At 36.1% G+C, this 23,645-nt stretch overlaps 2 protein-coding genes across 6 annotated transcripts in view; one reads left to right on the forward strand and one right to left on the reverse strand.

Annotated features, from left to right (window-relative positions):
* Nucleotides 1-23,645, forward strand: part of LOC118183731 (neuronal acetylcholine receptor subunit alpha-2-like) — a 938,599-nt gene that overhangs the window by 867,379 nt on the left and 47,575 nt on the right. The gene's annotated exons all lie outside the window — the stretch shown is intronic.
* The window catches only part of LOC118183732 (uncharacterized), a 174,187-nt gene that overhangs the window by 20,204 nt on the left and 130,338 nt on the right, over nucleotides 1-23,645 (reverse strand). Inside the window, exon 1 of one of the 3 annotated variants that reach the window (XM_085812606.1) lies at nucleotides 701-857. The exons of 1 other annotated variant lie outside the window; for it this stretch is intronic. The gene's annotated coding sequence lies outside the window, so the exon portion shown is untranslated. Of the gene's footprint in view, nucleotides 1-696; nucleotides 858-23,645 lie in introns of those variants that run through there. One more of the 3 variants, XM_085812607.1, reaches the window with a different exon arrangement.

Consider the following 23,645-nt stretch of genomic DNA (forward strand, 5'->3'; position numbering starts at 1 on the left):
TTTTAAACTAAATAATTTTATAGATTTAACATTCTGAAATTATGAATGGTCACACGAAAATTTGAAAGCAATTCTCAAACTTCTAAATTTTAAAAATACGATGATTGTTGGATTGTTAGTTAAAAAAAACTCTTTTAAAATATATATATCGGTTTCGAATAAACAGCAAAAGCTTGAACAAGACCTTTTCGAATAACATATTTTAATCAAAAGAAAAGAGAAATACGCTGAAGTGAAACGTAAAATTATCAGAACATCAGCTTTGTGTTTGGCGTAGACTTAATCAAGAACTCAACCGATTTCGAAGGCAAACAGATACAGGTCCCTTTCCGCCAGGAGCAAAGTATGAAACTTGCATACTTCTTTGCTCCTGGTGAAGAGGGATCTGTACCTGTTGGCTCTCAAAATCGATAGAGTTCTTGACTAAATCTACGAAAAGCAGAAGTCTTTTGCTTTGCTTATTTTATAATATTTTAATCCCGCATTTTTTTACTGCTCCCAGAAGGCTTTATTTTGTAAACGTGTTTCGACTCTGGGTTTTTGTTTAACAATGCCGTACTTAATATTTTTGGGGGAAATTTATCAATTTAACGAAATTAGTGAAAAAGTTTTTTTTTTTTTTTTTTTTTTTTTTTTTTTTTTTGCCCAGAGATTCCAGAAACATTCAATAAATGTTAAAGAGCAAAAAATACATACTTACGGTCAAATCGCTCGCTGTAAGCTCTTCCTTACTGCTATTCACTATTCAATGCCATTGACATTCTCTAAATGCAGAATGTGAACTTCAGCCATTGATATAAAGAAGGTCTGTAGAACTGCTGAGTAATTTATCGTCACCACAAGCGTTATTTCATTTACCTGAAATAACCTTCACATCGTCCAAAGAATCTTTTGCAGTTCCTTATCTGCAACCGTATAAATATGCGTGTGAAATTTCTAGTCGAAAAGGAAGTGTTAATCCATTGCAGTAAATGCTGGTGTCAGTAAAGCGTAAATTTTACGTTTCAAAACCCTTTTCTGACAATATTTGGAAACTTCGCAAAAGTTATTTTAACAATGGAAACAAGAAAGGACTTCAAATCAGTATTATGTTTATACCAGTGTACACAAGATACGGTGTGTCTTTCTGTGAGTAGCTATGTAAAAGATTAAGATAAAGATTATTTATTATAAGATTAGGTTTTATTAAAAGATTATTTGCTTTTATATAAAGATATGTACAAGATTATTTATTATGAGTTTCCGAAAAGAGGATTTTCACACATATTCATTTTATTTCTTTTAATACTTTTAACTGTCTTAGACTTTTGACTTGCTATTCATGTGTTTCCATTATTCAAACACCCAAACAAGGTTGTTCTGAAGTGTTTTAGACCAACTAACGTGATTTCCGTAATACGTTTATATTGTTACGAATTTGGTATTTAAAAAGCTAATGTTAGTTCAATTATAAATTAAATGGTTTTATTTCTCGCGCAGTGCAGCGCGTGACGAATATTAAAAGAAAGCTAAGCCGGAAAATTGAAAATACAAGAGCGCGTGCATTAAATAAATAAATATCTCTTTTTGATTTCGAGAAAGTACTGGAAAATTCTAGCGCGTGATTTTAAAATCTTATAAAAGGAGGAAAACATCTCAGTTTGTAGTAGTTGCTGCTTAGTTTGTTGTTGTTTAGAAAACTGCTCTTGTTGATTGTAGCGAATTCGCGGATTAGCGTTCTTTAGCTGTTTTGAATTACGTTCTATTGAACATTTGAGTAGTTAAAAGATAACTACTGTGAGATATTCTAATACTGCATGATAATTTGAGAAAATTTAAGCATTTTTGTTGTGATAATAATAATTTTTTGTTCATTTTTCATCCGACTTGTGCATTCATTTCATAACGAACCCGAAAGCAAGCAACAATATTCATTTACATCACGTTAGGTATATCCGTTGTCTAAATGCCATGTTTCGTATGCTTGGTTAAGTGAAATGTATGTTTTTCGCTTCCGTTTTGCTCGAGAATGTACGGGTTTTGAATAAATAATATGTTACAAGCTATATTCTCCGTCCTACCGGCATATCTGGTTTTCCCCATGTGTAACGTGTATACGAGCCAGTCTCCCTTAGGAAGTCCTCCACGAAGGCATCCCTTCCCTTACGCAGATAGCTCTAGTGTGCTTTGCCGTGTTCTCAATACACCACCACACCTACCGGCATATCTTCGTAGTGTAACGGTAGCACACTCGGCTCGTATTCGAGAGATCCAGGTTCGAGTCGCGGGGAGAGTATTGCACATTTTTGACGTCTCCTGCTTGGGGGGGGGGGAAACTAATAACTCTTTAATGGCGCCCGAAATAAAAATGTGGTGGTCGTCACCACCAGGATTTGGCGGATGCTCCGGTAAAACTAGTCTTCCTTTAAAAGGCGGAATATATAAGGTATTTCCTCCCTTCCAGCATTCCTGCGTGGTGTAACGGTAGCACACTCCGCGCGCGTATTATTCTAGGTTCGAGACGCGGCGAGGGCATTGCTCATTTTCATGTCTCCCGTTTTAAATAAACCTAATGACTGTGCTGTAGGGATTTATATTTATTTTAACGAACAAGTTAAAATTTAATGTGAAACACTTTCCTATAAGCCTTCATTCCCCTAACTGTCAGTGCCAGAGTATTTAAATGTTGTAGCGGGCGTGGAGGATCTGGCTTTCAAAAATATCTAATGTCTCTACAATGGCGCCCGAACTAAAAGAGTGTTGGATGATGATTCTCCTCACCCAGGGTTTGGCCATTGGGTCCCCTAAAAACGCCAATCGCCCTTTAAAAGGGGAAGTATATAAGGTATTTCTCTCGCCTTGTTTGCATGCCTTCGTGGTGAGGTGGTCTGCACGCTCAGCACGTAATTGAGAAGTCCGCGTTCGATTCCCGGGGAAGGTGTTGCATATTTTTCATCTTGCCTGCTTCCAAAAAAATACCTAATGTCCCTACAACTCTACAGCATCAGTTATGGAATACGAGCCAGTTTCCCTTAGAAAGTCCTCCACGAAAGCATCCCTTCCCCTAGGCAGATAGCCCTAATGTGCTTTGCCGTAATTAAATAAGCCAAACCCAACCTATTGTGGAATTTTATTTCACAAAGGTTCTTAACACGATGAGTGCACGCGTATTTCTTAGGCAATCCCGTTCAGGCCACGCGCGCCGCTTAAAAGCGCTGGTACTGTAGGGTCAGGAGTAATGGCCAGAAAAAAGACTAGGAGAGTTGTCACATTTTGTATTAGCAGCAATGGATAACCGTTTTTATGTTTACCGTGTTTCAGTGAAATCCATTAGTCCTGTAATGAATCAAAATTAAGTAAATGTTAAATAAATTTTCTGTAATTCCATAAAACAGTGTAAATTTTATAGTTATATATCATGATACACGCTGTCGACCAGCGGCGGTCGACGCGGCCTAAACGGAAAGTCTAGTGTCGGCCACAGATGGCTGACGTGGCGCTCAACATGTTAAAGAAATATTTCAATTCAACAACAGCTTTTCTAAATGCCACAAAAATAGTCATATCTGAAATAGACAGTCGATGTAATTTTACTGCATTTTTAAATACATTTTGAAGGTCGACAGTTACTTCTTTTTAGATTACTTAATTAATTCTGGAATTTTTCTTCACAAAAGATGGATTGCGTTTGAATGTTTGTGGGTTAAAAGTGAAGAAAGTATGCGGTTAAAATATAGTTAATCTCTTTACTAAGAATTTACATTTGAGTTTTTAATTTTCATAGAATTCGTTTAGTTATTTTACTCAAAATTAGAAAACGATTACTAGAATGTACTGCTATAATAATTAACAGTATTTCTGTTTACAACGATTTTTCTTAGGTTGTACACAGAACTTCAATAACCTTTAGGAGAAACTCGCGGAAAGAGGTTTCAAATATTAACTAGGAGTGTTCTATTTCAAAGGTTGGCATTATTTTTGACAGGTTTCGTTTTCTTTTTCTGCAACAGGAAAAACAAAATTGAGGGAAAATGCAACAATAAATGAATAAAATTTAAGATTTGAAAGTTTCTTGCTAGAAAATAATGATTCGTACAAAGTTTTTGGACTATTCCTAGGCTCTTCACTGTCTGACTGAATCTAAAGAAATTTTTGCATAAATATGAAACATGAAAAACTTTCCGTATTTTTTTTTTTTAATTTCTGATGTTCAATATTCTTTTTCATAACCAAAATATGGCAGTTTATCCTCGTTTCATGAAGGAAATATTATTACTTGCTAAATGAATTAAAATACGTAGACGTTCACTAACAAAAGAAAAAAAGTGTGCAATATTTAGGGCAAAAGAAAAAAGTGTGCAATATTTAGGACAAAAGAAAAAAAGTGTGCAATATTTAGGACAAAAGAAAAAAGTGTGCAATATTTAGGACAAAAGAAAAAAAGTGTGCAATATTTAGGGCAAAAGAAAAAAGTGTGCAATATTTAGGGCAAAAGAAAATAAGTGTGCAATATTTAGGACAAAAGAAAAAATGTGTGCAATATTTAGGGCAAAAGAAAAAATGTGTGCAATATTTAGGGCAAAAGAAAAAAGTGTGCAATATTTAGGACAAAAAAAAGTGTGCAATATTTAGGACAAAAGAAAAAAGTGTGCAATATTTAGGGCAAAAGAAAAAATTTCAAACGATTAAGAAAATTTGTCTTCTCAAAATGTAGGCAAGAATAGGTTGAAGTATTTCATATCATAAATAATTTTCAGAAAGCTAAAATATTCTGAATTATGAAAAAATTCTGTTATGTTGTAGAGACATTAGGTTATTTTGAAGCAGGAGACATTAAAAATGTGTAGTGCCCTCGCTGGAACTCGAACCTCGGACCCCTCGAATACGCGCCGAGCGTGCTGACCATTACACCACGAAGGCAAGCTAACAAGGTGGGAGAAATACGTTACCTACTTCCCCTTTTAAAGGGCGACTGTGGATTAGGGGACCTATTCGCCAAATCCTGTTGGTGAAGAATCAGTTTTTTCGGTTCTGGCGCCACTGTAGAGTCATTAGGAAGGAGGAAAGGTGAAAAATGAGCTATGCCCTCGCCGGGATTCGAACCTTGGACCTCTCGAATACACGCCGAGCATGGTGACCACGAAGGCATGTTAAAAGGGGTATCAGCAACTTCTATACCGACAGTGTTAAATTGCCCCTTTTCGACGTACCTTTTCTCAAACTCTGCAGTAGATACACGCTTGAAATTTTTTGTGTAATTAAAGTATACCTATCTAATTATACTAAATTGAGCTTTTGAAACATTTGGAATTGTAGAGTAATTTACAGAATATTTTGTTAGGCATAGTAAAATTATCACGCAAAAAAATTTTCTAAATTTTTTTTTTCATTTATCGCAAAAAGCTCATTTTAGTAAATATTAGGAAACCTACTAAATAAACCATAAAAACTTTAGATACCTGTGAGCAGTAGTTCCTGAGAAAAGGTACATCGAGTATAAAAAAATCACGTTTGGAGAAAAACGCGTTTTTATGTAAAAATCCTCATTTATCAAAGCATTCGATGACAAATTAAAACTAGATTTTTTTACAGTTCTAATTTTCATAGAGATTAACGAAGATAGATAGAGATTATAGAAGTAATCATAGAATTAATAGAGATTATAGAAATAATCATAGAATAATCATTTCATAGACATTATGGAAAGATAAAAGTGTAGAGAATTCGAAAATGCAAAAATCCGAAATCACCATTTTTTTAAAGATCTTTTGGGTTCCAAAACCCGTTTTAAGAAGTCTGGGGAAATGCGTAAGTCTTAACAGTGTGAGTCTTAACAGTCAATGTGTAAGTCTTAACAGAGTGAATGCGGCGAAGCCCTATGCTTGTTCCCTTGTGTTATGTCAAAAATGTGTAGAAGCGTGATCGCTCTGCTGTTTGTTTTTATATTTTTCGCATTAATTATGAACATTTTTATTCATATCAATTGCGGTTTTTATTAATATCATTCAACTGTGGTTTTTCAGTAAGAATTTAATCTCTTAGGCATGAGGCGCTAGTCTTTACAACGTGTTGTAACACTGTTACCAATACACAGGCAGAATATTCAGTCTTCGTTTTTGATATGCCAATGTCAGGTATGAATTGTTGCGTTTTACGAATTGTACTATTGTATCGTTTACACTTAAATGCGCGTTGAAGTCGGCCGTACAAAGAAAAAAAACCCATGCCATGCCTAAGTAACATAAATAAGCAAGTTGCCTTGTAAAAGTGAGAATAAAATATATTTTTATTGGTAAAAAGAACTTTTTATATAATAATTATAGTTAATTCTAACAGTTTCGATGATTTTCCAAAAAAATAATAATGATTACGCATTTTGTTTCGTACTTTTAGCATATAAAAGCAAGAACATTTGTCAGCAATCAAATGGTCAAATATTCTGGCACCCTTACCAAAAACATTATTATAAAATATTGTTGCGTTTTTCTCTTTCTGACACCAGTTGTTGCGTTACTTTCTTCGTTCACGTTCGTACGGGGTTTGTGGATTTGCAGTGAATAACGACGACACTTGATGAAGTATCGAAACATACTTTATTTAGCCAATGTTAATGAAGACAGCTCCAGAGTCACTTTTACAGTTGTCGCAAATCTACTATAAGCACTCGCTGGAACAATCAGCGACACAGCTGTCAGGTTATCAGGCTATCACGGTGGAGACAGCTTGACTGCAAAGCATCCAAGTACAGCTCCCAACTCTGCTTGGTCGTTCTCGGAACTCCACGTACTCTCGAGACTCTCCACACGATGCACTCGACGATACACATGAGTATAGCTCTCGACTCAGCATAGACAAAACTCGACATTGCACTAATTGGTGATGCACTAAAAGACTCTCTCGATGCACTCGACGACCACCTCGGCGCTAGACTTCGAGACACTCGATCAATGACTGACTATCAGCTCGCTATACGAGGCGCACACACTGACTGACTGCGGACCAGCAGGGTTTATATAGCTTTCGGCTTGTGTTCGGGAACATTCTGGGCTAAACCGGTACGAATTCGTTCCAGAAGGTTCTCCGTCCGTCCATGGTATATCGCCAATTTTGTCGCCAAATGGGCGATTTATCGCCAAATGTGGCAACCCTGACCTCCTTGCCAATTTATGGCAACCCTAAAACTGCTTTGCGGGGAAGCCATCTCCCCGCGCCTGTACATTTCGTAACAATATCAATCCAGTTTTTGGTGTTTCAGCGGAGGTACAAAAAATCTTTACATATATTCAATCAGCCGAGGTAAATTTAGTCTTGCCACACGTATCATTTACATGTATGTATTATTATTATTATAAAAAACTGGGCCTGTTCTTACTATCAAGAGATGTAAACTTTATTAAAAAAAACTGGCTTAAAATTTTTGGTGTTGGATGTTTTACAAATCATGAGCTGAATCATCGAAACCGAGTTTTAAATTTCTCTGGCTGCATAATAGAAGCAAATGACAATCGGTTGCATTTGGTTGTAAAATTAAATTCGCATGAGGGACACGCAAGAAATCATTTTTTTAATCCTAAACACTCAACTTAACTACAATGTTCCTTCATTACAGAGTCAAATTCAGCTAGAAATTGAACTAACTCCAGAAAGTTTCCGTTATTACGTCCGTAAAGCTTGTCTTGTGGCTGGTACTCAGAAAAGCTAGAGAACATTCACCAAGCAATTACTTCATGGCCAATTTTTAATTTTGGCATTGTGCTGCTGCATCTACTATATGACATGTTCCCAAACTTCTTTTCAGCTCTATGCAATGTTTTAAATTATTCACGTGAGTTTTCGAGTCTTCGTGCTTTTTTAGTATCTCCCCAATATTTTTCTAGTTCCCATGATCCTCGTTAAAAAACAAACTCAATTTTGAACCAAAAAGGTCTGCAACAAAAACAGAGCACAGAATATTACCAGCCAATCTCTTGACACGTTTTCCATTTTTTTTAAATTCTATTACAGTACTTTTGCGTTAAATTTTAGATTTGCAATTTGATTGTCAAACGGAAAATGGTAACCGAATAAAAGAGGTAAAGGACCTTTTCTAACTGAAAATGTTCGATCTGAATCGCCTATACTATCAAGCCACAATCCTGGTATAAAGTCTAGTTCTCTCAGAAGCATCTAAGAGACTATAAAAAGACTATTGAGGAATTATGTCTTATTCTTGTTAAACAAAATAAAAGTCAAAATTCCAATAAAACCCTTTTATTGGAACACAAAATTAACAATTACCCTATTTGGGTTTACACAAGCCAAGCACTTCTGGTTTAGCAGAAATACCTAACGTTAACACGTTGAGCGCCCCGCGGGCAATCCCGAACGGGATTGCCTACGATTTCTTAGGCAATCCCGTTCAGGCCACGCGCGCCGCTTAGCGCTAGTATTGTAGGGCCAGAAGCAATGGCCAGAAAAAAGACTAAGAGAGTTTTCACATTTTGTAATAGCTATAATGAAGAACCGTTTTTATGTTTACCGTGTTTCAATGAAATCCATTAGGCCTGAATTGAATCAAAATTAAGTAAATTTTAAATAAATTTTCTGTAATTCCATAAAACAGTGTAAATTTTATAGTTATATGTTATGTTACACGCTGTCAGCCACCGGCGGTCGACGTGGCCTAAACGGAAAGTCGAGTGTCAGCCACAGATGGCTGACATGGCGCTCAACGTGTTGAACAAATTCAAGTGTAGTAGATTAGTCTAACGGCTAATAGAGCAATTTAACGCGTAGGAAAGGCTCTGGTTTGTATAAAAACCGGCGGAACAAGGCGAATAGCTGGAAACACTCAACGCCACAAAATCAAATCGCTCATAATCACGGCACAACGTGGCCTGGAATAGGCGGACATGCTCTAACATTAACTTCTGAAACTCTTCTTGCTTAAATAGCATTTCTTTCTACCTTAATCTGAATAAACACTTGCTCTCTCTCATTTACATTCTGGCGTGAAAAGAGATGATAATATAGTACAAAAGCTTAAAATTAACGATTAGTTAAAAGTAAATAGATAGACGTCACAGTGGGTCTAATGGCAGAGTTTGGTTGAGATCGCCTTCATTTCCTGAGGAAGTATCCATATTGAAGCCCGGTGGAGCGGTGGCTAGCGCGTCGTGCAGCAGCACCACGGGTCCGGGGGTCGATCCCCGGGTTGGGCAAGGTTGACTCAGCCTTTCAATCTTCGAGTGCGTCGATAAAATAAGCACCAAGTTCGCTTGGGGACCAAACATCGAGGGTCCTGCAACAAGCTGACCACATGTCCAGGCTAAGATGCACAAGCACCTCGGAGCCCACGGTCTAGAAAGCAGATAACGGGGCACTCTCAATGGACTGTTTGTGCCATCGATTAGTTTATTATCCATTGCCATATCTATCTGTGTAGCTGTGTTCCTGTCACGCAGTTTCACCATTCACGTTGCTCTCCTCTTGATAATCCAAATTAGAATTGGTAGCAGTGTGTCGATCTCGACAATCGCATATTTTTTGCTTTGCTTCAAACTACTAGCATCTCTTAAGTATTGATTGCTTTTGAAGATGGGTTTATTTTTCCAACCTCTTTTTATATTGACTACCAAATAGTATTTTTCTTCTGACAGATATTCTAACACAAGAAGTTAATTGTATAAGATTAATCGATAATACAAACTGAGGTTAATCTTCGAATTATGGTAACTTTGCGATTTTTTGGCGAAAATTTGGCCAGCAACATGCTAGTTTTTTTTTTTTTTTTTTGACGCCATTTTGTTTTTACGAAGTAAAGGGTTTTTTTTACTCAAAATGTTTTTTCAACAATCTGCCTGCTAGCCGAATTACGCTTATGCTAGTACTTTTATAGAACAAAAGTGCTTAATCATTAGGAAGATTAGGTGCGAAATTGGGACAAAGTGCAGAATCGCCCACTGCTTGCCGCGTTTTTACGAATTGCACATACACGGTATCATCCATGTACACGTCGACCTATTTTCACTTAAAAAATTATCCGAGAATTGCACAAAATTGGTATTGCGCATACTCTTGACTTTATTAGGCTTAGACGCACTTAAACAACTTTTAAATTGTTGATAATTCTACAACTATCGCATGCAGGATAAAAAAGCAACTAACTAAAGGCATATACCTTAACCGGAAGATAAGAAAAACATAATTCAATCATTTTAAAACAAAAAATTCACGGTTTACTAACATCTAAGAATAAAAGAAAATGAGCTCACCGAGCCGAGTAGCAGAGTAGGTCCATATACATATATATATATATATATATGTGATGTACCAGCTTTTGTCCGGAATAAATAGATTGGTGAAGAAATATAGATGTAGCAGTAGCTTAAATTATCCGACGATAAGTTTTAAAAAACAAGGCGTGTGTGTGTGTGTGCGCGCGCGTGCGTGCGTGCGTGTGTGTGCGCGCGCGTGCGTGCGTGCGTGTGTGTGCGCGTGCGTGCGTGCGCGCGTGCGTGCGCGCGTGTGTGTGCTCGTGCGTGCGTGCGTGTGCTCGTGTGTGTGTGCGTGTGTGTGTGTGTGTGTGTGCGCGCGCGTGGGTGTGTGTGTGTGTGTGTGCTCGTGCGTGCGTGTGTGCGTGCGTGAATCAAATTCCATAGTCAAGAATACGCGTTAAAGTTCTAACTGTATGTTCTTTTCATTTTCAATGGCGACGTTCTCTTATTTGAAAGTACGTGGAATGAAATGCACAGCCCCGTAGTCAAGTTGTTTTTCCCGCCTTTTCTACACGTACAGTTAGAGTTTTCTCGAGATATTTAAAGCGAACTGGATTGGCTGACGTCATTTTCTTGGAAGCTCCGCCTTTCCAGGGGCTATAAAAGGACTCGCAAAAGGAATATCGGGGCTTTTTCTTAAATGTCACGATGCAGTAAACTTCATACAAAAAGTTATTAGTAATTATTTTTATTTACTCCGGATATATGGATTTTGTAATTGCTATTTTCTCCTGAAATATAATGTTACGAATTTGGTATTTAAAAAGCTAATGTTACTTCAGTTATAAATTAAATGGTTTTATTTCTCGCGCAGTGCAGCGCGTGACGAATATTAAAAGAAAGCTAAGCCGGAAAATTGAAAATACAAGAGCGCGTGCTTTAAACATTTAATAAATATCTCTTTTTGATTTCGAGAAAGTACTGGAAAATTCTAGCGCGTGATTTTAAAATCTTATAAAAGGAGGAAAACATCTCAATTTGTAGTGGTTGCTTAGTTTGTTGTTATTTAGAAAACTACTGTTGTTGATTGTAGCGAATTCGCGGATTAGCGTTCTTTAGCTGCTTTGAATTACGTTCTATTGGACATTTGAGTAGTTAAAAGAAAATTACTGTGAGATATTGTAATACTGCGTGATAATTTGAGAAAATTTAAGCATTTTTGTTGTGATAATAATAAATTTTTGTTCATTTTTTTTATCGGACTTGTGCATTCATTTCATAACGAACCCGTACGCAAGCAACAATAATAAATGGATCCTGTTTTTTGAAACTATCGTCTGATAATTTAAGCTACGACTACATTGATGATTCTTCAACAATCAATTTATTCCTGACAAAAGCTGGTACATCATATATATATATATATATATATATATATATTATATGTGTGTATATTTATATACGTGTATATTTATATACTTTTGGCTGGACAATTGTAACCGAAAAGGGTTACAACTACATGTTAAAGCAGTCATATATACAAAATTTTGGGACATTCTGATACTACTCGTTTTTGGACTTTTGCGAGATACATACATGTACGTACGGGCGTCACGAAAACATCTATTCTGAATCGATTTTAAATCAATTTTAAAATTTAATCCGTTTGGGGAAAAAGCGTCATTTGTACTGTCCTTACGTGCAGATGTCACGCAAAAGCATCGTTAAATTGCATTCGATAACGGTTAAAATGGATATTTTTGTTAAAATATGATACCCGGAATTTTTCGCGATTACAATACTTCCTTTACTTCGTACAAGGAAGTAAAAAATCTGATGTGTACACCACATGACTTCCTTGTACAGAAAATTAAATTATACGCATTTTTTCTTGCATTTTATTTACACTTATTGGATTGAATTAAACCTACTTCGCCGACAGCGCATAAACCACAATAGAATAAATGCATTCTTCAAAATTCACTTTGTTTACCATAGCGACACTCTGGCGTTAGGTTTACTTAACAGTATTACATTTTATTCATATTATAACTCAGAATGCACAAAATGTATATCATTTAAAAAATTATTTAATCGTTGCCACATGTTGTATTCAAATACTAAAATAAAGCTCGAACTATGTATAAAAGAAATTAAGTAAACAAAACAAAATAGAAACAGTTTTTCACAGACGATTGAGTATTTCTCATTGAATTAATTCAGTTCTCACTTCGCGAGAAGGCAAAAATACATAAAAACTCAAAATATCCATATTAAAAATTACGAAGTAAATCTCAAACGCTTATTTCCTCGAAAAAATTGCAGAAAGAATTAAGCATGATTTAATTGGCAATAAGAAATGAATGCGTTATCTTTGTTGTTGCGAAGCTAAGTTTCTCTAGATTGGCAACAAATCCACTAGTCTCCTGTTTCAAATGTAAACATCAATGGCCGCCATTATAAACAGGCTTAGCGGCAATTAAACAACTTTAAAATTGCTGATAATTCTAAAACTATTGCGTACAGATTTACTAAAGGCATAAAATCCTTAACCGGAAGATAAAAACAACATAATTCAATCATTTTTAAAGCAAAAAATGTACAATTTACAAACATATAAGAGTAAAGAAAATGAGATCACTGAGCCGGGTAATAGAGTGGATATATATTTAAATATATTTATATACGTTTGGTGCGGCCGATTGCAACGAAAATACGAGGTGCACATCTGCAAGTTATAGCAGTCCTATATGCAAAATTTCAACGTTCTGAGGCTACTCGTTTTTGAGTTATGCGAGATACGTTCGTACAGACGCCACGAAAAACTCTGTTCAGAATTAATTTTAAAGCAGTTTTATAATTTTTTTGAAGGAAAAGAGTGTTTTATTCTGTCCTTACGTACAGATATCACGCAAAAACTTCGTTAAATTGCATTCGATAGCGGTTAAAATGGATATTTTCGTTGAAATATGCTGCCTCAAACTTTTCGCGATTACAATACTTCCTTTTTACTTCGTACAAGGAAGTAAAAAGCTTATTGAATCCTGCCAAGAGGCGGGCGCGTATTTCTCACTTCTCGCTCACCCGGTCGCGTAAACAATTATCCGATACGTAAAATTTAGAAGTTTGTTTATTCTTCTCTGCTGTGCATCTCCAAATACAGGAATGGCCAGAAGCCTATTGATTCCTGTAGGCTTTATTTTCTAGATTCAGGGTAGAATGCGTATACTTAGTTTACATACTTAGTTTACAATATGGTGTAGTTTGTTTTGCCACCCCTAAATTTAGTACGTGCGCTTCTAATTTATAGTCTGGCTATCACGGCTAAGGAATATTAGTTTGCCGATATAAATAAGTGCAAATAATACTTCAAGTTCTTTATTAACTTGAGGAATTTCCGAATGAAAAATGGCAATGTCTGAATTCGCAAGAATGCAACGTGAAACTCTGCATCATGGGCATTGTGGAAGACCGAATATTAATCTTAATTTCAGTCACGCATAATTACTTCTAACGATTATCTGCTTTAGAAGAAACTTTTTTTTAATTGAGATGAAAGCAAAATTTAAAAAATTTAACCCCAGTGAAGGCAGTGATACTTTTGCACTGCAAAATTGAAACAAAGTGGTAACAGCGATGACAGCTTCGAAATAGTCTGGATCGCTTTGATTTTAGCACGAATTTATGACGCAGCCGAAGAGCAAACAGGATATTTTTTATTTATTTATTTATTTTTCTTTTTGCTGTGCTTATTATCATAGGTGTGATTAAAGTAAAGCGACTCAACAAAAGATAATTAATCGTGCGACTCGGAAAATTGGTTTATGTTCTCCAGACACTGGTGACAGGGGTTTAATCACAGATCATTGCAGGAAAACCCACAAATACTAATTAGAATTGAAAAATATCAGATAATTATAACTACTCAACGAAATTTGAGCGATCTGCAACTTAAAATTCAGTACTCAAATGAGCTTCTTATAAAGCTAAAGAATTAATTTGAAAAGTAGTGTATGCAACTTTGTTCAAGACAAGCACCGAATTGCCCAAACAGCATCAATGTCTATTTTTGGCAATTTTTAGCCCAAGCAGCATCAATGTGTAACGTCTCTATGCTATTTTTGGCACAGGCCTTTTTAAGATGCTAGCGTAAAAGTGCCTAGGCTTACCAGTAGCTGAACGGTAAAGTCGCTAAACATCGGCTATTATAGTCAAGTTCCAAATTCCGGCGAACAGGCTGGCTGCATAAACATTTTCGTAGTTTTACTCATGTGTAACATATATACAAGCCAGGTTTCCTTAGAAAATCATCCATGAAGGCACCCTTGCTCTTAGAAATATAGGACCCACCAGCAGCTAATCGGTAAAGTCGCTAAACATCGGCTATTATAGCCAAGTTCCAAATTCCGGCGAACAGGCTGGCTGCATAGACATTTTCGTAGTTTTACTCATGTGTAACATGTATACGAGTCCGTTTCCCTTAGAAAATCGTCCAAGAAGGCACCCTTCCTCTTAGGAAGATAGGACCCACCAGCAGCAGAACGGTAAAGTCGCTAAACATCGGCTATTATAGCCAAGTTCCAAATTCCGGCGAACAGGCTGGCTGCATAGACATTTTCGTAGTTTTACTCATGTGTAACATGTATACGAGTCCGTTTCCCTTAGAAAATCGTCCAAGAAGGCACCCTTCCTCTTAGGAAGATAGGACCCACCAGCAGCAGAACGGTAAAGTCGCTAAACATCGGCTATTATAGCCAAGTTCCAAATTCCGGCGAACAGGCTGGCTGCATAGACATTTTCGTAGTTTTACATTTTCGTAGCTATGTAACATGTATACGAGCCAGTTTCTTTTAGAAAATCGTCCACGAAAGCACCCTTCCCCTTAGGGAGATACGACCCACCAGCGGCCGAGTGGTGAAGGTCGCTAAACACTAATAGTTCGAATCCAGACGAACAGAGTGGCTGCATAGATATTTTCGTGTTTATCCCCATGTGTGACTTAAAGTATTTTCTCCCTCCTATCTGCATGCCTTCGTGGTCTAACGGTAAGCACACTCGGCTCGTATTCGAGAAATCCAGGTTCGAGTTCCAGCGAGGGCTTTGCTTTTCATGTACTCCTGCTTCAAAATAACTTAATGACTCTACGAGATATTTTTCTTTAAGAATCCCTCCAAGGAGCATCCCTTCCTTTCGGTGTAGTACCAAACTCCACAATCCCATGTGCAAAGTATGCACCATAAAGGCATGTCTTCCCTCAGGCAGATAACCTTAGAGTATTTTGCTATAATCAAAATAGAAGAAAAAGCATTGCTTAGAGCAGAGATAGGCAAACGTTTTCGGTCGCGGGCCAAAAATCGAAAAAAAAAGAAAGTTTGGCGGGCCAAGATACATTTTCCTAAAATTTTAAAAACAATATACAAGTGCTACAATGTAAATATGTTAATGAGATAAACGAAATTGCGATATCCTTTTTAAAATTTCCTTATATTGAGGTTCGAAGTGAGATGTACTGATTTTAAGGAACGAGGCTAAGTGCTCATCTGTCGGTCTGTTCTGAAATAATTCTTTCGAAGGTTTCCAGCTGAAAACACTTGTTCACATATATAAGATGAAGCAAACATAGCACTGATTTTCTGGGCGTGAGATATTAAATTTGGGCAAACTTAATTTCGATAATGATTTGTAAAACTCTAACTTTGGCATATTTAGAAACACTTGTTTGAGATGATTGTTAGATTGTAACTCAATTAATTCAAGCTGCTAATCTGACCTCGCTGCTTCACAATTTACGTTGAAAGGCATAGTCAAAATATCCAGTTCTGTTTGAATGGCACTGAAATCTTGAAATCTGTGTTCGAATTGAAAATGTAGTTTTTTTTTCAAGCCATTTTCGAAATTCTTAAGCTTCTCTCTTCATTTACTGAGAGTGTTGATTTAACCTCGAGGAATGAGACAAGTCGTTCTTAGCTAGCTGCCCAGCAAACAGATTAAGTTTTCGTTTAAAAGCTTTGAGATGGGAACAGCTATCGTCGACAAATTGATTTTTCCCTTGCATCTTGACATTCAAGTTGCTCATATGAGAAAGAAGATCTATGCAAAATGCAGTTTGCCACATGTGCCACATATTCACCTATATTGGATTCCCATATGTCTGCTCCCCGAAAAAGGGATAACGATTGTTGGCGCCAATCTACAACTATAACTAACAAAGAAGTTCTGCTTTTTAACACATAACCAATTGAAAGCTGTCTGTGCTTTCGATTTCCGCCGATTTGTGTTTTGTAGAATAAAAATAGAGACGGTAAAAAGATCATCAGTCCTTTGAAAAAAAGGGTAAAAAATATTTAAACAGAGAAGGAGATGGATATATATAATATATAAATATATATTTCCTTTAATTTGCCTCGTATCGGCAAATTTAACCGTTTGAGTCCGGCGCTCACTTCACTTGTCGTATGCCAAAAATACGGCGCAGCGCGATGGCGCTTCTCTTGTTTTGTATCTAGAATGAGAAGACGCTGCTGTTGGTTAGTATACTTGAAAAAAAAATTATTGAAAATTGAAAAAAAATTATTGAAAATTGAAAAAAAATTATGAAAATTGAAAAAAATTATTGAAAATTGAAAAAAAAATTATTGAAAATTGAAAAAAAATTATTGAAAATTGAAAAAAAAAATTATTGAAAACTTTAAAAAAATTGAAAATTGAAAACAAATTTATTGAAAATTAAAAAAAAATTATTGAAAATTTAAAAAAAATTTTTGAAAATTGAAAAAAAAATTATTGAAAATTAAAAAAAAATTATTGAAAATTGAAAAAAAAATTATTGAAAATTGAAAAAATTATTGAAAATTTAAAAAAATTATTGAAAATTTTAAAAAAAATTATTGAAAATTGAAAAAAAATTATTGAAAATTGAAAAAAAATTATTGAAAATTGAAAAAAAAAATTATTGAAATATTCAATTGGTTTCGCATCAGGAGGAGGGGCATGCTTTGGTCCAGGTACTTCAGAAAAAGATCTTAGAGCTCTATGTTCGACATATAGGTGCACAGTTGGTCCTGGGTCCCTGTTAACTCTCGATGATGGTCGTCCACGTAGAGCTCCAGCTAGTCAACGATTACCTGGAAAGTGAGGATATTTGCCGCATGGATTGGTCAGCCAGATCTGGCCTTATCGAGCATGTCCGGAATAGTACTGGAAGGGCGATGACATGTCGCCATCTCTTTCCGAGGAGAATCTCGGAGTTGAAAACTGCCTTGCTACTGGAAGGGAATAAAATGCCACAAGGACTCCTCAACTACTTCCTGTCCAGTACACTATCACGCTGCATGACCTTCCTAGCTGTGAGAGGGGTACTATACTCCATATTAAACTCATTTTCAGTTCAATGTAGCAACGTGAATTTTGGACATTGTTGCACACTTACCTTTACTGATAATCACGTCTGCATAAAATGGCTTTTGAATGGTGCATCTCTTTCTCTGCTTTAAATGTATATGCATACCAAATTTCTTTAAAATCTGCAAGGGTTTCTGAAATGTGACATTTTTTTTTTTAGTCCAAAGGGATTTGAATCCCGAAGGACTATTAGTTTCGTTTTGGCATTTTGCGTCGGACTCATAAATGTCGGTTCACTTTTCAAACTGTTGCCACAAAATGTTAGAGTCCTGCATTATATTTGAAGAAATTAAATAATGAAAAATCTGCAGAAATGTATGTATATTTCTCGTATTGTGATAAAACAACGGTACATAGAGTCATCGAATTTTGAATAACGTAATCCTCCAACGAATATGAGCATGTGGAAGACCAAATTTGAAATTTGTTTTATGATCGATTTCCTATTTTTTAAAACTTTGACGAATTTTTGATTAACAAACTCAAGGATTTCAAAGCGAGCAATGGCAACGTTGTGCAGAAAAAACATTTTTATCTCCAGCGCGTGAGTCTCTGTATCGGAAATTCTAAAGATATGCTCGTTTTAAAACTATTTTGCGATATTGCTGTTGCACTGGATCTTATGGTTTAAGTGCGACAAACATGATATTTAATAAAGAAAGGTAACACACAAAATGTTAAAAAACGCCCCTTTGGACGTAATTTAAAATCTGAAACATTTCAGATTTTGTTTTTTAGTCCAAAGGGGCTTTGTCCCTGAAGGACTATTGTTTTCGTTTTGCGATTTTGCGTCGGACTCATAAACGTCGGTTCACTTTTCAAACTGTTGCCACAAAATGTTAGAGTCCTGCATTATATTTGAAGAAATTAAATAATGAAAAATCTGCATAAATGATTGTCTATTTCTCGCATTGTGATAAAACAGTGGTACATAGAGCCATCGAATTTTGAATGACGAAATCCTACTGCGAATATGGGCATCTGAAATCCCAAATTTGGAATTTGTTTTATTATAGATTTTATATTTTGTAAAACTTTAACGAATTTTTGATTTACAAACTCAATGCTTTAAAAGCGAGAAATGGCAACGTTATATATATAAAAAAAAAAAACTTTTATCTCCAGCTCGCGAGACTGTGTATATCGGAAATTCTAAAGATATGCTTAATTTAACATTATTTTGCGATATTGCTCTTGAACTGAATTTTATGGTTTAAGTGCAAAGAACATGATATTTAATAAATAAAGTTAACACTCAAAACGTTAAAAAAAACGCCCCTTTGGACGTAATTTAAAATCTGAAACATTTCAGATTTTTTTTTTTTTTCATTGCTCAAACTGCGTTCAGTATGAACATGCCGTTTAAGTTTTTAAATGTATTATAATTGAATCATTAGTATCGTAAAGTATTGTAAAAGTAGCATGTTTCAAAAGCCCCTATATGGCCATGTACTTATATTTTCCTCAGATATCAACAAACACTGGGACCCAGGCAGTTGGACGGCAGCGAACACCATCGGCGGCTCTGGATAATGGCGGACGTGGTGCTGTACTGATTAACCATTAAGGTAAAGGGACAGTGCCCACGTCCTCCGTCACTTATCACTTAATTGAATCCCTAAAATTGTGAATATATCCGTAACCGCAAGTCGTGTATCTGTTAAATGTTCAAAGTTAAAACGATATGTTCAAACCTTCTTGTGAATCTGTAGTTGATTTAAGGAATGTTGCACTACAACCTTAGAGCTTTACTTACAACCTTAGCTACAATTACTTAGAGCGAGCTGGGGACTTCTGGATTCAGTCAGTACTACAGTGTCGTCAGCATATTTGAGTATTTTCGTGTTGAATGGGTGCGGGAAATCATTGATATAAACATTATAGAGCCGGGGGGAAAGAACGGATCCTTGCGGGATCCCGCTATGAATTCTTTTTCTGACAGATAAGGCGTCAACGCAGCAAACGTGAAAAGTCCTGTTTTTCAGATAGGAACTAATGAGTTTTACGAAACTGTTTGGAAGCATAAAATTATTCAATTTATGCAGGAAGCCTGCATGCCACACTCTATCAAAGGCCTTTTCGAAGTCGAGATAGCATGCAGCCACCTCGTTTTTCTTAGTAAAGGCTTGCGAAACAAATTCCACCAAATTGAGAATTTGATGAGTCGTGCAGTGTCCACTGCGGAAGCCGAATTGCAGATCATCTATTAAATTGAGTCTTTCGAGATAGTTAGTGAGCCTTGAGCAGAGGATTTTCTCAAATACTTTTCCTAATGAAGGTAAAAGACTGATAGGTCTGTAGGAAGTGACGAGTTTAGGATCTTTGTTTGGTTTTAAGATATTAACTATTATGGAGTGTTTCCATTGCTGAGGGAAATAATTATTTCGGATGCAGGCATTAAAATTATTGACTATGTTAGTAATACAACGTCTAGGAAGAGCTTTAAGTGCTTCATTGCTAATCTGATCATAGCCTTTGGCTTTCCTTGGCTTGAGTTTGTGAATAATTTCTCTTACTTCTCTTGGTGAAGTAAAGGGAATGAAATTTGTTATAGGATAATTGTTAATACTGTCAATGGTAAAATTAACTTCTTCTTCTTGGGAGTTATTCTCAGGCGGGTGAGGTTGAAATATTTTCTCGAAGTCATTAGCCATTATATTAGCAATCTCGTCCTCAGATTGATAGGAGATTCCCATGTGATGAATTGCATGAGTTTGATTTGGTCTGCTATTTCTTAGAGATTTAGCAATTTTCCATACTGCTTGATCTTGAGGATCCAGGTTTGATAGGAGAAAGTCCCATTTTTTGTTTCTGAATTCCATAATTTCTTGCTTGATTTTCCTGTTTAAAAAGTTGATGTGCCTTTTGTCACGAGGGTCTGCGGACCGCTGCCATTCCTTATGTTTTCTATTCTTCTCTGTAATAATATCTTTTATATATTTAGGAAAGGAGAGAAAATTAGTGCTTTTGCAGGGGTAAGTCGCATTATTGATTGCATCTTTCATTTTAGTGGCGAATTTATAAATTTCATCTTCGATATCACCGCAATGATTATAATTATTTCTGCAATTATAGTCTTTCATATTATCAGAGATTTGGGTCCAATTTATCTTAGTTCTGTGTTTCTTTAACGGGGGATAAAAGCCATAAAAGTCGAAGTTCACTGGAAGATGATCAGAATTTAAGTCCGTTATTACTTCTAAGAGAGGGGTATGAGGAATATTTTTAAGAAGTACAATGTCCAAAACTTCGACGTTTCCGTTAGCACCAAATCTTGTTGGAGAAGCGGGAGCAGCAAAATTGAGGTCGTTGCTAATTAAATAGTTATGTAAAATGTTTCCATTGCTATTAGATCCTCTAGAATTCCAAGCATTATGCTTTGCGTTCAAGTCCCCTGCGATGATAGTCGGGAAGTTGGTGGAGGTTAAGATATCGAGGTCATTATTAGTCATCAGATTATTAGGAGGATTGTAAATAGAAATAAATAGGTAGACTTCATTTAAAGCAGTATAAATGATAGCTGAAGTAAATTCGAGCAGACAATAGTCTGCTCGAATAGTGAGGTAGAGTGATCCTTCCTCACAATAGTGAGGAAGATCATATTCAGTATGCTTTAAGTGATTTTTAATGATAATTGCAGTACCGCCCCATCTACTTCGGGTTCTGTCTTTCCTTATAATATTGTAGCCGTTTATTTTAAATTTATCGCAAGCTTTAAGGTGAGTTTCATCTATCATCATGACATCAATGTTGTACTTATCCAAGTAATCTTTAATTTCTTGATATTGTTTTATGATACCGTTCTCATTGAAATAGGAAATTTTTAAGAAGCTATTGGTAGCTGAAATCATCGCGTTTATATTGCTATGAGGTCTAAAAGTCATAGTCTAAAGGAGTGAAATATTCAATTGCGGCCATTCCGACCTCGAGTTTACCCATGATGTTTTTTGCTTTTTTAAATTCTGTAAAGAATTCTTTCGCTTTTAGAAGTTGGGTTTTTATCCACTCAAAAAATGAAACTTCTTTAGCTTCGCTTTCTTGTTAGTCCAAAGGGATTTGAATCCCGAAGGATTATTAGTTTCGTTTTGGCATTTTGCGTCGGACTCATAAATGTCGGTTCACTTTTCAAACTGTTGCCACAAAATGTTAGAGTCCTGCATTATATTTGAAGAAATTAAATAATGAAAAATCTGCATAAATGTATGTATATTTCTCGTATTGTGATAAAACAACGGTACACAGAGTCATCGAATTTTGAATAACGTAATCCTCCAACGAATATGAGCATGTGGAAGACCAAATTTTAAATTTTAAATTTGTTTTATGATCGATTTCCTATTTTTTAAAACTTTGACGAATTTTTGATTAACAAACTCAAGGATTTCAAAGCGAGCAATGGCAACGTTGTGCAGAAAAAAACATTTTTATCTCCAGCGCGTGAGTCTCTGTATCGGAAATTCTAAAGATAGGCTCGTTTTAAAACTATTTTGCGATATTGCTGTTGCACTGGATCTTATGGTTTAAGTGCGAGGAACATGATATTTAATAAAGAAAGGTAACACACAAAATGTTAAAAAACGCCCCTTTGGACGTAATTTAAAATCTGAAACATTTCAGATTTTTTTTTTTTTTTTTTTTTTTTTTTTGAAACTCTTTTAATTTTACATGCAAGTGTAGTTACAAAGCATTACAATGTGGCTGGCAGTATTGACCCATTATCACCTATTAAAGTGGGAGTCTTATGATAATGAGTCTCCTTGTGATAGTGAGAGTGAACGAAGTAGAGGTCTCAGTGATGGATATCGCACAAGCTATTGTACTGGTATTGGTTGTCTATGAATGACAACTTAAGTAAATGGTAGCTGGAGGTAAACAGGTGGTAGGAGTCGCCAATCTCGCCACGTATGCAAAGATTACTGTCCATGAAACCAAATCGATTAAGGCAGCACAGTGAGGAATTATGCTGAAAGGACATTTTTGTGAAACCAACTTTCGGATTGAATTGGAACGCTCTTCTGCCTTAACTTCACTGTTCCAGTCTATTTGTTATTAATTATATAAAGAAGTTGATTCGTGGAAAATTTTAGATGAGGAGCTGGTATTTTTATGAGAGTGCTAACTTTAGTGTCTATTGACCTTATTTGATGTACTAGTCAGCTATGCCACTGCTAAAGATCCCACTAGAGGTCAACATAGCTTTCTCAAGTTATTGGGAAAACGATGTAAAATCGGAAATTGTGCAGTCTCAGTATAGATAATTCAGGTATCCAAAAGCCCACCAGCGACCGAGCGGTAAAGTCGCTGAACACTGGTAGTTCGGTCCGGGGTTGAAATCCCGGCGAACGGGCTGGCTGCATAGGCGTTTTTCGTGGTTTTCCCCATATGTGCCGTGTTTAGGAGCCAGTTTCCCTTAAAAAGACCTCCATGAAGGCATTCCTCCCCTTAGGTACTTTGCCTTTATTAAATAAACCAATCCAAACCAATCCACACCTGCCGAATTGTTTCGTGAGCATTACATTTTTCCCCGTGACATCCCGATCTGTCGAAAACCGTAGAAAATACAAAAATAGTAATCTAATACTATAAGAGTTGAATAACTTGAGTTAACTCAAATTAAGCTCAAATGAACTTGTAACTCGAGATCGACATGATGTCTATTTCTAGTGTGGTCTGTCTTATATATTATGGCCCACCAGCGGCCGAGCGGTAAAGCCGCTGAACACTGGTAGTTCGGTCCGAGGTTCGAATCCCGCGAACGGGCTGGCTGCATGGGCGTTTTCGTGGTTTTCCCCATGTGTAACGTGTATACGAGCCAGTTTCCCTTAGAAAGTCCTCCACGAAGGCATCTCTCCCCATAGGCAGATAGCCCTCGAGTGCTTTGCCATAATTAAATACACACACACTTATATATTATGAAGTGATTGTTGTTATGGTAACAATAAAGGTAACATTGACCATCTAACGTAATTGCTAAATATCATCTAACGTAATTCACAAAAATAATAAATTTAAAATTAAACAGGGACCTCCCAAGATTTTTTTCTACTGCCACCTTTTAGTAATCAGACT

This window comes from Stegodyphus dumicola, chromosome 3 (assembly GCF_044657685.1).
Source record: "Stegodyphus dumicola isolate Sdum_Otavi_A_Nest chromosome 3, ASM4465768v1".
Taxonomy (NCBI): domain Eukaryota; kingdom Metazoa; phylum Arthropoda; class Arachnida; order Araneae; family Eresidae; genus Stegodyphus; species Stegodyphus dumicola.